The following is a 15,319-nucleotide window of genomic DNA, read 5'->3' as shown; positions in this document are numbered from 1 at the left end:
TTCTTTTTTTCCCCGTATAACGATGTGTATGGTCTTCCTCTCCTTTAGCAAACAGACTCGAAATTGTTTGAACACCACAGTTGTCGTCACCTTTAACATCTACAATCCGCTCAATGTATATGTGCATAAAAAGTGACATTTGTTTAGGGTGGATGAATTTTGGTAACGGTGGTGGAGGAAATAGTTCGCTAATGGGAGGACCCATAAAACATTTTTTTGAGATTTTGGAGTTAGAGAATTCGAAAAATGCATGTCAACATGTTCTAATTTTGAATAAGACCATATCATTGAGTTGTCACTATGTGTCAGTTTAACCTTTTTAGGGGTGCCCTTTGTTTTAACCGACTCCGATTGTGGTCTCAAATTTGTTCTTTCTGGGTAGGAGATTTTCCTCAGTTGCTCTTTGATGTGTGATTTCATGATGTTATCAGTTTTTGAAAATCTCTCTCGGATTACTTCTCATTCATTCATTCATTCATAATAGTTATACTTGATTTATCATGCTTAATCACACCATCATCTTCAAACCAAAGCCTTTTCTAGTGAGTGTAAACTTCATCCATACGTCTTCTTCATCGTCCTTGAAATTAAACAAGCTCGTGGAAGACCATACGTCTTCTAAGTGTACAACCACACTTTGAGCCATCTCAACCTATTTTATTTGTTCACCTGGCTTCATGAAAAATAAAATCCACCGTCGCCTGAGATATGTTGCCAACCAACTGTGAATAAAGGATGTTGTCTTTGAATTATTGTTCTAACAATATAAATGCTCCAACCAAAATATGTTTGTATCTCATTATGTTGGTTTTAGAATATTTGAATATTTAAAAATTCAAAGTATAAGGAATATGTAGAGATGGATCTCCGGATCAAATGAAATTGAGTCCAAATATGCATCTCCGAACTCAACGTTCATATTTTCAGCTCAAAAAATATATTAATGCAAAGAATGAGGATGAAATGAATGAACTTTACCTTAAATTCTAACTTTTTTTCTCCTTTTGATGTGATAACATACAAGCATGATGTTTTGGTGTTGAAAAGTTGACTGAGCATGGAAGAATTTTTTTTAAGGGTTTTGAAGGTAAAAATCCCTTTGATCATGAGGGAGAAGAACATGCAAGGGTAATTTTTTATTCAATTTCCCTCTTGACATTTTCGGATATGCATCTCCGAAAACATCACTGAATTAAACAAACCAACTCAGTGAATAAAAATACCATAAATGAATATAGGAGGTATTACGGAATTGCTTCTTCGGATACACCCCAAATATATTACGAAGATGTATCTCAATTGTAAACTTTGACAATAATGAGATGGTTGGCTGAAATACATAGTGTGATTTTAGGTGCGTCTGAGAATTCAACTTTAAAAAGAGAAAAGGTATTTACAGATTTTCATAGGTATCAGACACACCCTATAGGTTGGGTTGAGCATTTCTTTAATGATAATATAATTTATATCGAGGAAATGTAACATTTTAACCCATGCCAAAATAAATTTAGGTACTTAATAATTTATTATCCCTGATTTTAAAAATAAAAATTCATCAAAATCAAAATGATCATTTTTATAAAGAAAAAACTTTATCTACTAAAGGTGTTAGCTATGCAGAAACTAAGTAGAAGGGTGAAATCTCAGCCAATAAGTTATATGACAAAAAAAAGTTAAACAGGGAAAAATAAAAGACTCTGTCTTAAATTTTAGTTATTAAAAATATCAGTTACATACATAATTTGTATATTTTTACATTATTGAATAAATTATACATTAAAGTTTAAGTCTAGCTATTATCACTGGTATTTTAATTGTAGAAGAAAATTAATCTATATAATTATATATCACATTTATTAAATTAGCTTATTATAATTATCAATGTTTTAAAATTCGGACTGATCATCGACCTAGTCATGTTATTGGGTCATAAATTACTGGTCAGATCAATGAATTATTGGTCAGATTATATGACTTCTAATAATATAAAAATATAATTTTGCTTTTATTTTTCATAACTTTTATTAATTTATAATATTATTATATTGTTTAATTAATTTTCTAATTTTTTAAATTTATTATATTATTATTAATAAATAAGTTTAATAAGAATTGCGTTATACAGATTTGTTGTAATTATTAATTATGCAATGAATGACGTTGTGTTGTGGCATCCTTGAGAAAACTAAAGCATGAATACCTGAATACTGTAATCTACTATCTATTCATTAATGATATATTGACCTAATTGCCTAAATTATCCTTTCACCAAAATTTATTTGCACTAATAAAAGGTCATTTTTGTAACTAATAAATTAAGTATTCACTCTTTCAACTTTATTGAATGGATGCACCAAGTGTTAGCTTTTCATTGGTCCGAATTAAATAACATTTTCCCTACAACTTTATTGCATGAATGATGACATCACATGTAAGCCATGGATGATGGAAGTCATATTTAAATTTCTTTTACATTTCATTTTCCCACACTTTCTTACTTTCATTTTAATTTTTCTTAATTTATTTATTATCACAAAAAATATTAATAATCTATTTTTAAATTTTAATCTTACTAAAAATTTCAAATTTTTTTCGCATTTCATTTTTCCATACTTTCATTTTAATTTTTCAACATTTATCTATTATCGCAAAAAATATTAATAATCGATCATTTAATTATTATTCCCAAAAATATTTAATTATTTCACGGGCCACTATCAACTCAATATTTAATTTTTTTTTAATCGATCATTACACATTTTCTCTATCTTAATTAAAATTTCAAATTTCTCTCACATTTTTTCACACTTTCTTACTTTCATTTTAATTTTTTCTCTATTTATTTATTTATTTATTATCTCACGGGTCACTATCAACATAATGTCTATTTTATTTTAATCAATCATTGTCTTTATTTGAGAGATAATATCTTTATTTTTATTTTTTTCTCCATCTCACGATTTTTTATCATTATTTAATACAATTAAATTTCCATGATTATTGTTTATTTTACATTTGTTTTTAAATATACTTTATATCGTATCAAATTATTTTTTTATTTCACGGGTCATTATCAACATAGTAGCTATTTTATTTTAATCAACAATTACTATTAATTGAGAGATAATTTTTATTTTTAAATGTTAATATTTCATTTTTATTATCTCCATCTTATTGTATTTTTTATATGATTATTTAATATAATTGAATTTATATAATCATTTTTCATTTATAATTAAACTATAGTGATCTATATCATTTTCTTTTAATTGTTGTTGGACCGTCAATTATTAAATTACCTGACCCAATTTTGCTATTGTGTTCTTAACCTATCTTAAACATTTTTTTGTGGATCATTGTTTTCTATATAATTATTGTTAAATTTACGATTAAGTAAATTATTTCATATTTTTCATTTATATTTAAAATTTTACATTTGCATTTGTTAAAATTTTATTTTTTTCTCCAACTCTCATGTTCTTTTTTATATGGTTCTTTATTACACACAAAATTAGCACATGAATACGATAATAATGTTTAATCTTAAGGGCCACTTTCAATATTGCTTATAATTCCTTTTATTTATATTATTCATATCATTACAAAAATACTACACCAAAAAAAAAATCACCCGTGCGGAAGCACGGGTCTCTGACTAGTATAATTATACATTCTTTTGATATTTTCATAAAAAAAACTTAAAGGAAAGAAAAACATATATTAAATTTCGAAATAAGTTATTGAAGTACAAATATTATGACATACAAATATAATTGTATGCTTTGAAGTTATTTTGAAAAGAATAACATAATTATTTTTAAACTTAATATTACTCCTTCTCGTACTCACAATAATTATTAATGCACTTTTTTACTGGATGCATAAACATCTCCGGGCAATCTTCTATCTTTTCACACTTATAGAGAGCTGCATTTTAAAATATAAAAAAATATTAGTAAATGATGAAATAATATTGTGAAGAAAATAAATGAAAAAAATTTAAAAATAGTGTGAAAAATAACAAACTTTTACTAGCTGTAGCAAGAAATATAGAAAGAAAGAAGATCAAAGCATAAACAAACATGAGAAATTGAGCCATGTTTTTTCTCCTTTGCATGTAGTGCTTATAACTTTTTATTGCTTTATAAGTAACAATTTTATTTTGTTAACTTTAATTAAATATTTTTTTAACAATAATGAGTTGTAAGAAACAATTAAAAAAATAGAAATTAATATTAAAATTTTCTAACCAATATGTCATGTGTGCCCTTTTTTTTTTTTTTTGATTACTCATGTGTGCCCTTTAGTTCACTCATTTGATCACTTAACTTAAATACGGATCTTGCATGAAAATCTTGATGATCAAAATTTTTATTATTTTTATTAAATTTCATATTATATATTTTACCCATTGATAAAATAAAGGGGGTAAGATCTTAAAAGAGAAATAAAACAAATAAATGGTGAAAGAAGATAATTTTAAAAATAATGCAGTGACAACATATTTAGTTTTGAGATAAATATATTTGTGGTCCTCCTAAATATCTCATATTTTAATTTTAATCCCTCAAAATATTTCTTTTAAAGAACAATCATTTTAAAATTTTCACCCACACCTTTAGTCCCTCTTGCAACTTAGTGATAGTTTTAGTACTTGTTGACTAATTAGCGACTGTTTTAGCAGGAGGGACCAAATGTGTGGATGAAATTTTTTAGAAGGACCATTCTTTGAATAAAGTGTTTTGAAGGACCATTCTTAGAATATGAGATATTTAGGAAGATCACAAACACATTTAACCCTTTATTTTTTATTAGTTCGAAAGACATTAAATTTTAGACTATATGTACTGAGTTATGACTAAACCTTAATATGTAGAGGATTGGAGTTTTCAAAGGGAAAAACCTAACTACACAATTGATCTGATCCAAACTAAAAGATATCAATAGTGAGTTAGATATTAAATAAGATAATTGTAGATCTATGTGCTTGTAGGTACAACTGTCTACATTGTTAGTTGATCATGATGGGTTTGATGATGACAACATTGTATGTCAAACGATATTATGCAAAGTATTTACTTGTAAAGAAGGAGAAATGATCAAGATATTCTATTAAGATAAACATGTTCTTTGTGAGATCAAGATGTCAAGTCAAATTCAATGATGATAACACCTAAGGTCGAACGATGTTTAGTGAAGTCTATGATGATCTCTGGTCCAATGATCCCTGATAATGATACATATTAAAAAAAAACTATATTAAGCCTCATCAGTTATTGGAAGAATCAAGTTCTAGATGACGGGATAAGTCAATGATAAATTAAGCAAGGGAACTTGAAGATTTAAGATTGTGAAAGAGAGGAAGTGTGAAAGTTTATTTGGTCATGTGTCGAAGTGATTAGTTTAATGTAAAGGTACAAGAGTAATTCTAGATTTACTAAGGAAAATCACACACACACACACACACACACACTTGATATTTTCTTAATCCTCTCTCAATTTACTAAAACACCTTAAAACCACTGAAAAAAGCGATAGTTTTAGTACCTGTTGACTAATTAGCGACTGTTTTAGCAGGAGGGACCAAATGTGTGGATGAAATTTTTTAGAAGGAACATTCTTTGAAGAAAGTGTTTTGAAGGACTAAAAGTAGAATATGAGATATTTAGGAAGATCACAAACACATTTAACCCTTTATTTTTTATTAGTTCGAAAGACATTAAATTTTAGACTATATGTACTGAGTTATGACTACACCTTAATATGTAGAGGATTGGAGTTTTCAAAGGGAAAAACCTATCTGCACAATTAATCTGATCCAAACTAAAAGATATCAATAGTGAGTTAGATATTAAATAAGATAATTGTAGATCTATGTGCTTGTAGGTACAACTGTATACATTGTTAGTTGATCATGATGGGTTTGATGATGACAACATTGTATGACAAACGATATTATGCAAAGTATTTACTTGTAAAGAAGGAGAAATGATCAAGATATTCTACTAAGATAAACATGTTCTTTGTGAGATCAAGATGTCAAGTCAAATTCAATGATAATAACACCTAAGGTCGAACGATGTTTAGTGAAGTCTATGATGATCTCTGGTCCAATGATCCCTGATAATGATATATATTAAAAAAAATTATATTAAGCCTCATCAGTTATTGGAAGAATCAAGTTCTAGATGACGGGATAAGTCAATGATAAATTAAGCAAGGAAACTTGAAGATTTAAGGTTGTGAAAGAGAGGAAATGTGAAAGTTTATTTGGTCATGTGTGGAAGTGATTAGTTTAATGTAAAGGTATAAGAGTAATTCTAGAATTACTAAGGAAAATCACACACACACACACACACACACACACACACACACACACACACATGATATTTTCTTAATCCTCTCTCAATTTACTAAAACACCTTAAAACCACTGAAAAAACTATCAAGACTTGTGTGAAATTGACCAAGGAGTGTTCCTAATCAACTAGGAAGAATTTTATAATGATTATTCGATTAAGAACTTAGTCTAATTGATTAGAGCAAGTCTTAATAAATTAAATCTCATAAACGTTATAGGATTTCCTTATTGGGATTTGGTTTGCTGTCACTTGAAAGCTCTTAACAGTTTAATAGGTAGGGCCAATCGATTAAGTCATTAAAAATGCACATGAATCTTTTTACTTTTTGATTCAAATTTTCTCATATAAATAAAGTGTTTTTTTCTAATTTCATTTTATACTATAAATTAAATTTATAACTATTCTTTCCCACTTTCTAATCTCTTATACTTCATCTTTTCTATTTCTCACTGAAGTTTCCTTAATGCTTTGAGATTTAAAAATATCTATGAGATCATGTTATTTTGGTGTTGTTAGATTATTGTAATCTACCTAATAAGGCGTTGTCTCTTGTGCAGTATCATTACAAGAATGTGGTTTTTAGCTATTGAGATTAACTAGTTAAAACTTTGTTTGGCTCTTGAACTAAGCCAGTTAAAAGCTCTTGTTTGCTTTGTAGAATAGCATGTTAAAATACCTCTTTTGATTATGAGATTAGCCTGTGTAAAATATTTTTTTAGTTCGTGAGATTATCCAGTTAAAATATTTATTTGATTGTAAGAAGTTTTTGTTGGCATAACCTGTGAAAAGCTTACATATTTAGTGGAACTCTCAAGAGGAAACTCTGGGGAACAAGAGTAGGTCAAATGGTTAGGCTCAACCCTTATAAATCTTTGGTGCATGTTCTTTTTCCCTGATCTCATTAATTTTCTATTGCATTATTTTCTTTACGCCATATTTCTTTTTCTTCAACTCTTAATCATTCTATATTTCTTATATTCTATCTTAATCTCTATTTAAATATTAAAATTAACTTAAACCTTTTTATGAATCGTAGTTTTTATAATTGGACAATATTTTTCAACCAACATAATTCTCCCCCTCTTGTGTTTGGTATCACTTTGTCATCAATGACAATGTTCAATGAGGCTTCATCCTAAAGATATCTTTCTCAGTTTGATGGTGTACCATGGTTGGTACTTGCAAAAACAACTTGATAACCAAGTTAGTGAATGATTAAGAAAAAGGATGAAATTTTTTTAGGTCTTAAAGATTATGTACCTTCATTTGACGTATATCATTCCTTTTATGTGGATCTCATTAGGGTTTTAATAGGTTTGTATCCCTTATGTTTAATCAAGACTACTAACATTGACAAATGTTAAGGTTTAATTCTTCATATCATCCAAGGTCCTTCCTTCATTATCTGCTTGGATTGCATTATTTTTATGGCAAGATTATGCCTCCTCTTTACAACCTGGAACATTCCGCTCGATGACATATTCATGACGACATTGATCTGATATCCATATTATCACAAATATCTCCGCCTTTTGGGCTCAAATGGTAATTCCCTTGTTCGACCAAAACCTGTTTTATTCAACGTGACCCGTGTCTATGAAATATTATGATAACGGTCTAGTTTCAATCTTTCCTTGGTGCAGGTAGGAACAGTTGCCCCCAAGCCTAACTTTATAGAGTTGGGTTGAGCTTGTAAATATTATCGTAGTTAGGGTATTTAGAAAATATTAAAATAGAGTTTGCTCCACCTTTTCTCTGTCTTCTCCCTTTTGTTCCAGGTATTCTCCTACCTTCCTGTTAGTGAGTGATGTGAGTCCTTGATTTGTGTCTCTCCAACCTCTTGTCACATGTTAGTTTAGGGCTAGTAGCGTGATGAGCTATCCAGGTCCCTTATGACGGGATTTCTAAGAAATGTCCTTTTATAATGACTATGAAAACATTCTTGTTCACATGTATTTCATTTGTCGATTGATGTCAACTCTTACACTTTGTTAATACTTCCAAAGTTTAGGTTTTTCCCTTTTATTTTCCCCTTTTATAGTATAAATAGTTCAAATGCCTAAACCATACACCCTTTTATCTTATGTTGTTACTTAGTTGTTTCCTGCGATCACTTTGAACTACTCGTGTCATCCTCCACTGTTCTATTTGAAGTATTACCTACTTTATTTTCTCTTGACTTATTCATTATTTTCAACTAGTAAGTTTCTTTGTTGTTTTGTTTTTTTATTTCATTGTTTAGCCTTTATTTGTGTTATGGTAGCTTATTTGAGGGGTGATGATGAGTATGTAAGGTTTATCCCTCCACACCTTTCTTTCTTCTTTGTGTCTGGGTGCAATTGTTCATGCAATCAAACACCCTTTTAACCCCATTATAAATAAAGAGACGTGCACGTCCTTCCCATGTGTCAATTATATTCATTTAGGAACACCATCACTTTACTCTGATTGCCATAGTAAATTATATTTATTTAGGAACACCGTCACTTTACTCTGATTGCCATAGTAAGGTGAGGAGTGTCCCTCTATATATACTCTTTCAATGCTTTCTATTGAAAAGAAGGAGTTAGTTGTCTGTGCGAGTCACCTTCTTCTAGGCTCCGTTGGACAGCACGACATTCTCATTTAAATATAGGATGGCCTCACTTTTGATGGTTCCCCAAGATCATACATATATGACCACTTAGGTCTACGTTGAAACGATATTGTTCTATGGAAGAGGGCGGGTTGTTAGAAGTTCGGCCCAATTTTTTTTGGTGTCGTAGGGGAGGGATTTACCTTTTTAACACATATTCACTCGTACTGGCATGGCCCCACGAATTTGTTTTTGATCGGAGCATTAAGCAGTGCAACCCTGTTCTACTTGACTAAGCCCCATGCATGTCCAAGGAGGGAGTTTGCTTTACCCAACTCCCTTTGTGATAACAAGGACGAAACCCCCGACATTCATTAGTTTCAAATGAAGAATGAAGATTGCCCCAGCAAGCACATACTCCCATCAAAATTAAAATCGTTACTCTACTAAACAAGCAATAAAAGCTCTTTACTAATAACATAGAAAGGGATTTTCTCGCTTGTAGCTTTCTTCGCATGCTTGAGCGCATTAATAGAATTCATATAACATAAAAAATGAACTTGAGTTTTCAATAAGGCTCGTGTAGGGGCGCTCACGTTTTTTGACTTACCTGAAATCTTAGATTTTTAAGTTGGTAAAGATCCACCCATTGTTTAAGTCAGAATGATTCCCCGGGACATTGGCTTCCACCTATAGTGGACTATTAAGGATCACATCCCGCACATATTCTACATTATAGCCTACAACTAATTCAACTTCTGCTTCTGGGAGATCAAACGGAGCTTGATTAGTTTCTGCTACGAGAAATGAAGAACATAACCAATACATGGAACAAGGGAATACCAGACCATATTTGCTTTTGCACCATGACAATCTCACTCGAATTGCAGGGATCTATACATATTAGTACATTATACCGAGGTCCCCGGCCAGAACCACACGTGCAAGTTTCCCTGCATGTGGCTCGTTCACGCTTTCTGAGGCGTTGCCTGTGACTCAGCATGGGATAAGAGGGTGTCACGTCACACTTTCGTGTTAAGAGCATTTTTTGAGTGAATAGGCAGCGCCTACCAAGCAAAGCTTTCTTGAAGAGGTTGGTTCTTTTTCGGTTCAACGCTCGCATTTTTTATAGGTGTAGGGGCAAGGCAAGCCCTGGGAAAGTCTGGCTCTCAACTAGATATCGTCTGGCATCTAGCTCTCAAGGGGGTGGGGTCCTGGAGCGAACTACTCATTTCAGTCTTGCCCCAACTTAAGGCTGTTAAGGTTGGTGAGGAGCATTGTTTTGAGGGAGGGAAAGTTTGGTTGACAAGCCACTTCGAGGAAGTGACTGGAGTGCTTTCATCAAATGATGCATATGGGTTGAGCCATTCTCATCCCATGTGGTGGCCCGATTCGACCTTGCCTGGTCGGGAAGAGATTCACATAGAGACTTTTGCTATCCATGAGTCTCTTTCTATGTTAGCTAGTGGGGGAAGGCTTTCCTATGATAGTCCCGCTACGGCCTCTAACCATCCTTTATGTCTCATCTTGATTTGGCTATACTTGTATGTAGCCATCCATCTCAGTTTCACATGAGAGAGCCCTTTTTTAAGGATAAAAACTCATCAGTCAGCTCGGCCCCTTTCCTATTCAGCTTTGCCGCCTATTAAGAGAATATGTCCCATTCAAGCGGCCCACATTTATTCATCTATACCAGATGCGCCACGCACGACCCAATTGGAACGATTTCAGCGCCCCTATCTAGATAAGAAGCATAACGCGCCATCACCCACAGCCCTTTCCTCTGCCTGGGACTTCCACGAAATGAAAACGGACGCCATCGTCGTATGCTTAACATTGGCTGCCCTAGTTTATATCCCGGAGTACTCCTATGGAAATCTGTCACCCAACCTACTCAAAAATCTAAAGGCTTGACCCCGTCCCATTTGGAAAATGACCCATATGGCATGGCTTAGTCATTTATTCTCGCAGTTCAGATAAGATTCGGACCACCATTTCTTTGAAAGCATGGTTCTTTCCTTCCTCTTTCCTCCTCCTTGGAGCTCGTCCATTCGTTAGGTGATCCATTGCTCTCACGTTTGAGTGTTTGCTCGTCGTTTAGGCCAGTTAGTGAGATTTATGCTCATTGCAGTCACCTCCGGGGTTCTTTGCACCTGGATAGTACCAGGACCATTGTGCCTTGACCCTTGATTGTAACACCCCATTTCTACCCGATAATAATAACGAAATCAGAGTTATAAAATTTCAACAATTTAAACAGGATGCTACATGTAACACCCCTTTTCTAACCCCAAATTATAACATACAATTCACAGAGTAATCATGAATAAAGGAAAAAGGGCTTCATATGTTATTTTCATTAACATGAAAACCAAAAACAAACATCCAACATTCATAATATGCACTAATCATAATGTAACACAATTTGAAAATTTCATGCTTTCATACATTATGCATAAACGCTTGCGGAAAACAACAGGATTCGCTATCACATAAATTCAATGAATATATCCCATACTATATTTATTTACCAATTCCAAAGTAACACCAACAACCATGTTACTTGAAATTCACAATCTAGGCTACATAGCCTTTAAACAACGTATCTAAGATATCAAACAAATACATCCAAAATATCCAACAAAACATAGAAAATAGCAATATCCAAACATAAGCATAAGTCTAAAGAAACCCCTCCCCCCTAAATGTTACATGATCATATCATATGACTCGCTACCTAATCAAACAACAAACTCGGAAGCTCTTCGGATAAACCACGAACAAGCTACATCGCGTTTGAACCCGCACATTACCAACAAAGGGTAACATTCAAACAGAAGGGTGAGAATTCAAATTATTTTGGATAAACATAATAATGGGAAATGCAAAACATAACAAGCATACATTTCACAAATTCATCACTCTTCTCAAAAACAAGCTTTCATATCCATATATCAAAGTAACATGTTTTATCGTCAAGTAACCACGTTCCATCATTCAAGTAATCATATCTAATTACAAACTCAACAATTGTAGCCCAATAATGAAATATCATCAAGTATACAATTATCACTTCACAACTTTCCACATACATGCATCACTCATCAAATAATCATTCCACACAAATTATATTACAAAATCACACAAAACACAATTCACACAGACGCGTGCGACTCAAGTGTGACTCTATGCAATATGCATGTGGATCCCTCTGTTATCATTTCCGGCAAGTCGATTGTCATTCTCTATAGACTAGATAACCACCTCAAAGCTCCATTCGGCATTAAGCTTTCAAATCTCATTTGGCGTTAGATTTGGAACAAGCAAATAATCTTCGCGAGATTACCTGACATTGCCACTTTCAAATACTCATGCTTGTGTAAGTGTGCAAAAAAACAAGGCTCATGCATTTAAGACCATCTCTATCTCTTAAACTACACAATCACATCTTTCCAACATTGCACAATATACACAATATGATTTCACTTCCAAACAATACATCACTTAACATACATCAATCAATCACATGTATTCAAGTTTAGCATTATCATTATTCAATTCACATCTCGACAGATACACATTTAAATGACCATTATCAACAAGACACATTAAAATAGTATATATATATATATATATATATATATATATATATATATATATATATATATATATATATATATATATATTCATTCCAACATATCATGGATATCACATCACTTAACACATCTATGAATATTAGCCACAAGTCATTAATTCATAATGCACACATAAGTAATCACATGTTATCCATATATTAACATCAAAATTAAACCATTCAACATCAACCAACTCTATCTTATCATATATATATATATATATATATATATATATATATATATATATATATATATATATATATATATATATATATATACATATATATATATATACATATATATATATAATCTCACTAGCTTCCTAATGCTTCGAACGGCGCATAAAATGGAGTTACGGATCAAAAGTTATGACATTTTGAAGTTTCATAAAAATTCATGTTTACTGCTGGGGAACGGGTTCCCCAATCTGGGAACCGGGTTTCCAGACCCTCTGTCCGCTGGGAACTGCATTTTTTGATATGGTAACCGATTCCCCCCTTTTGGGAACCGGGTTCCCCTGTACCATAACCCCAAAAACTCCATTTTCTTGCTGCTACGAAAATCCACTTTCAATGTTCAAAATCCCCCATTTTCCCAACAACCTCATCACATTTATGGGTCAATTTATACACTTATGATAGCACTCAATTCAACACAACTCTCATTATCAATTCCTCTCATTCAACATCATAAATTCATCAATTTGAGTGAAACACTTAAATTCAAAAGATAGAAACCCAAACTTACAATCATGAAATTGAGAGATTCTAATCATAACTCTATCATGGCATATCAACGTAGAAATATAGAACATGATTATTTCATACAAAATTCCATGGATTCATAAACCTTAACATAAAAGTTATGACATAAAGAGATGAAGAACCTTCACATACAAATACCCATTCCAACTCATGAAATAGTAAAATCCCCAAATCCTAATTCATGAAATCACTAACCCAAACAACATTACCTAATTATATCTACTTATAATAACTTAGATTCACACCCTTACCTTGAATCTCTAGTCCACCCTCTTCAAGAATATACTTCCCTCTTCTCTTTCTCTTCTTTCTTTTATTCCTCTCTCTTTCTCCTCTTTTCCCAAATGAAAGTTATGAAACAATTCTCTAAAACCCTAACTCTCTTACTATCCCTCTTTTCTTAATTGTCCTTAACCCACAATCTTTCTAGCATCATAATTATAACACTTAGGATCAATTAGTTATATCTCTCTAATAACTCAATTAACCTAAATAGCACAATTACATACATAATCAAATATTCAAATAATTATTATATCACATAATAATTAAATAAATAAATAATTATTAAAAACACCAAATAATATAATTACTAATATAATTAATAAAAATACTAATAAAATCGGGATGTTACATTACACATACTTTGTAAACAACAACAATTAATCACATGTAATCAGATACATAACACCTAATCCTGGAGGAATGGTTAACCACGATATTTTTAGTCTTCAAAATAAAACAAACTTATTAATCAACCACGCATCAGATTCATAAACTTCAGCTTTTAAAGGCATAACATACTTGCCCAACAAAATTAACTTCAAAACAAAATCTCAGTACCAACAAAATCTATAGCAATTTCATACAACTTAATCCCCACATATCATCCATCATATACCCGATTATAGAGATCGAACCCCATCCTTACCTTGGATTGAAAGTCGCTCTACGGTTTTTCGATCGAAATCCTAGTTCTGCCTCGTTATGCTCTTTTTCTCCACGACTAATTCTTCTAGAACCCTTTTTCCTCTTACCGCTACTTCTCTCACGTACAACTTCTCCCCACTTTTCCAACTAACCTAGTTTCTCTCTTTTTATTTTAATTAAAACTAATAATAATATTAGTAACACTAATGGGCCTAATTCTCACACTCCCACTCTACTACACACCATCATCAAAACAAGCCCAACAACATTATACTACTACTACTACTACTACTACTACTACTACTATTATTATTATTATTATTATTATTATTATTATTATTATTATTATTATTATTATTATTATTATTATTATTATTATTATTATTATAATTATTATTATTATTATTATTATTATTATTATTAACCAACTAGTATTATTATTAATATTAATCGACCGACTATTTAATAATTAATCAACTAAATAAATTAACTACCAACTTGACAACTTAAATCCGAAATACTTCGAGAATATTTAATTAAATAATTAATTAAATAAACGGGCGTTACATTATCAAATAGATCCGCCCGCCCTTAAACCAAAAAATAAAAATGAGCCTTGTGACGAGACGCAGACATCCCCATGTTGTGGTTCCCTCCGCTCCGTTCCCGGGTTGGGTTAGGGGAACATCCGAGCGGTTGCCTTCGTGGATCCAAACGCGCTCACAAGGCGCACAATAAGAATAAGACCAATAGAGACTTCATAAGAGACTATTTGAGCTGCAGATCGTAATGCTCCTAGAAAGGCATATTTCGAATATAGAGGAGTGAAAGTTCCCAACAAAGACTTGATCATACCTTTCTTTGAATCGTACGAGAATGTCCTATGTAAACCCCCCCACCGCGCTTACGGCTCTATACTCCAACCCAACTTTCTCTGGCCCCGGTACTCCCTTTCTATTCCTCGGTAAGCGGACCGTGGGAGCATGAGGGACGATATCCAATTTTGACTGATATAAAGCATCTCTCTTTTATCCCTTTGACCGAACCCGAAAAG

At 31.9% G+C, this 15,319-nt stretch overlaps 1 long non-coding RNA gene across 1 annotated transcript; it reads right to left on the bottom strand.

The window, feature by feature from the left end:
• Positions 1 to 3,560: 3,560 nt before the first annotated feature.
• Positions 3,561 to 4,218, bottom strand: LOC131635861 (uncharacterized). Its single transcript, XR_009293885.1, has 2 exons — positions 4,027 to 4,218; positions 3,561 to 3,927 (listed from the first exon to the last, which is right to left on the bottom strand). It is a non-coding gene; the product is annotated as an uncharacterized LOC131635861 (long non-coding RNA).
• Between the last annotated feature and the right edge of the window lie 11,101 nt (positions 4,219 to 15,319).

This window comes from Vicia villosa, unplaced genomic scaffold (assembly GCF_029867415.1).
Source record: "Vicia villosa cultivar HV-30 ecotype Madison, WI unplaced genomic scaffold, Vvil1.0 ctg.001572F_1_1, whole genome shotgun sequence".
In the NCBI taxonomy this organism is placed as follows: domain Eukaryota; kingdom Viridiplantae; phylum Streptophyta; class Magnoliopsida; order Fabales; family Fabaceae; genus Vicia; species Vicia villosa.
This window is presented reverse-complemented; position numbering and strand designations above follow the sequence as displayed.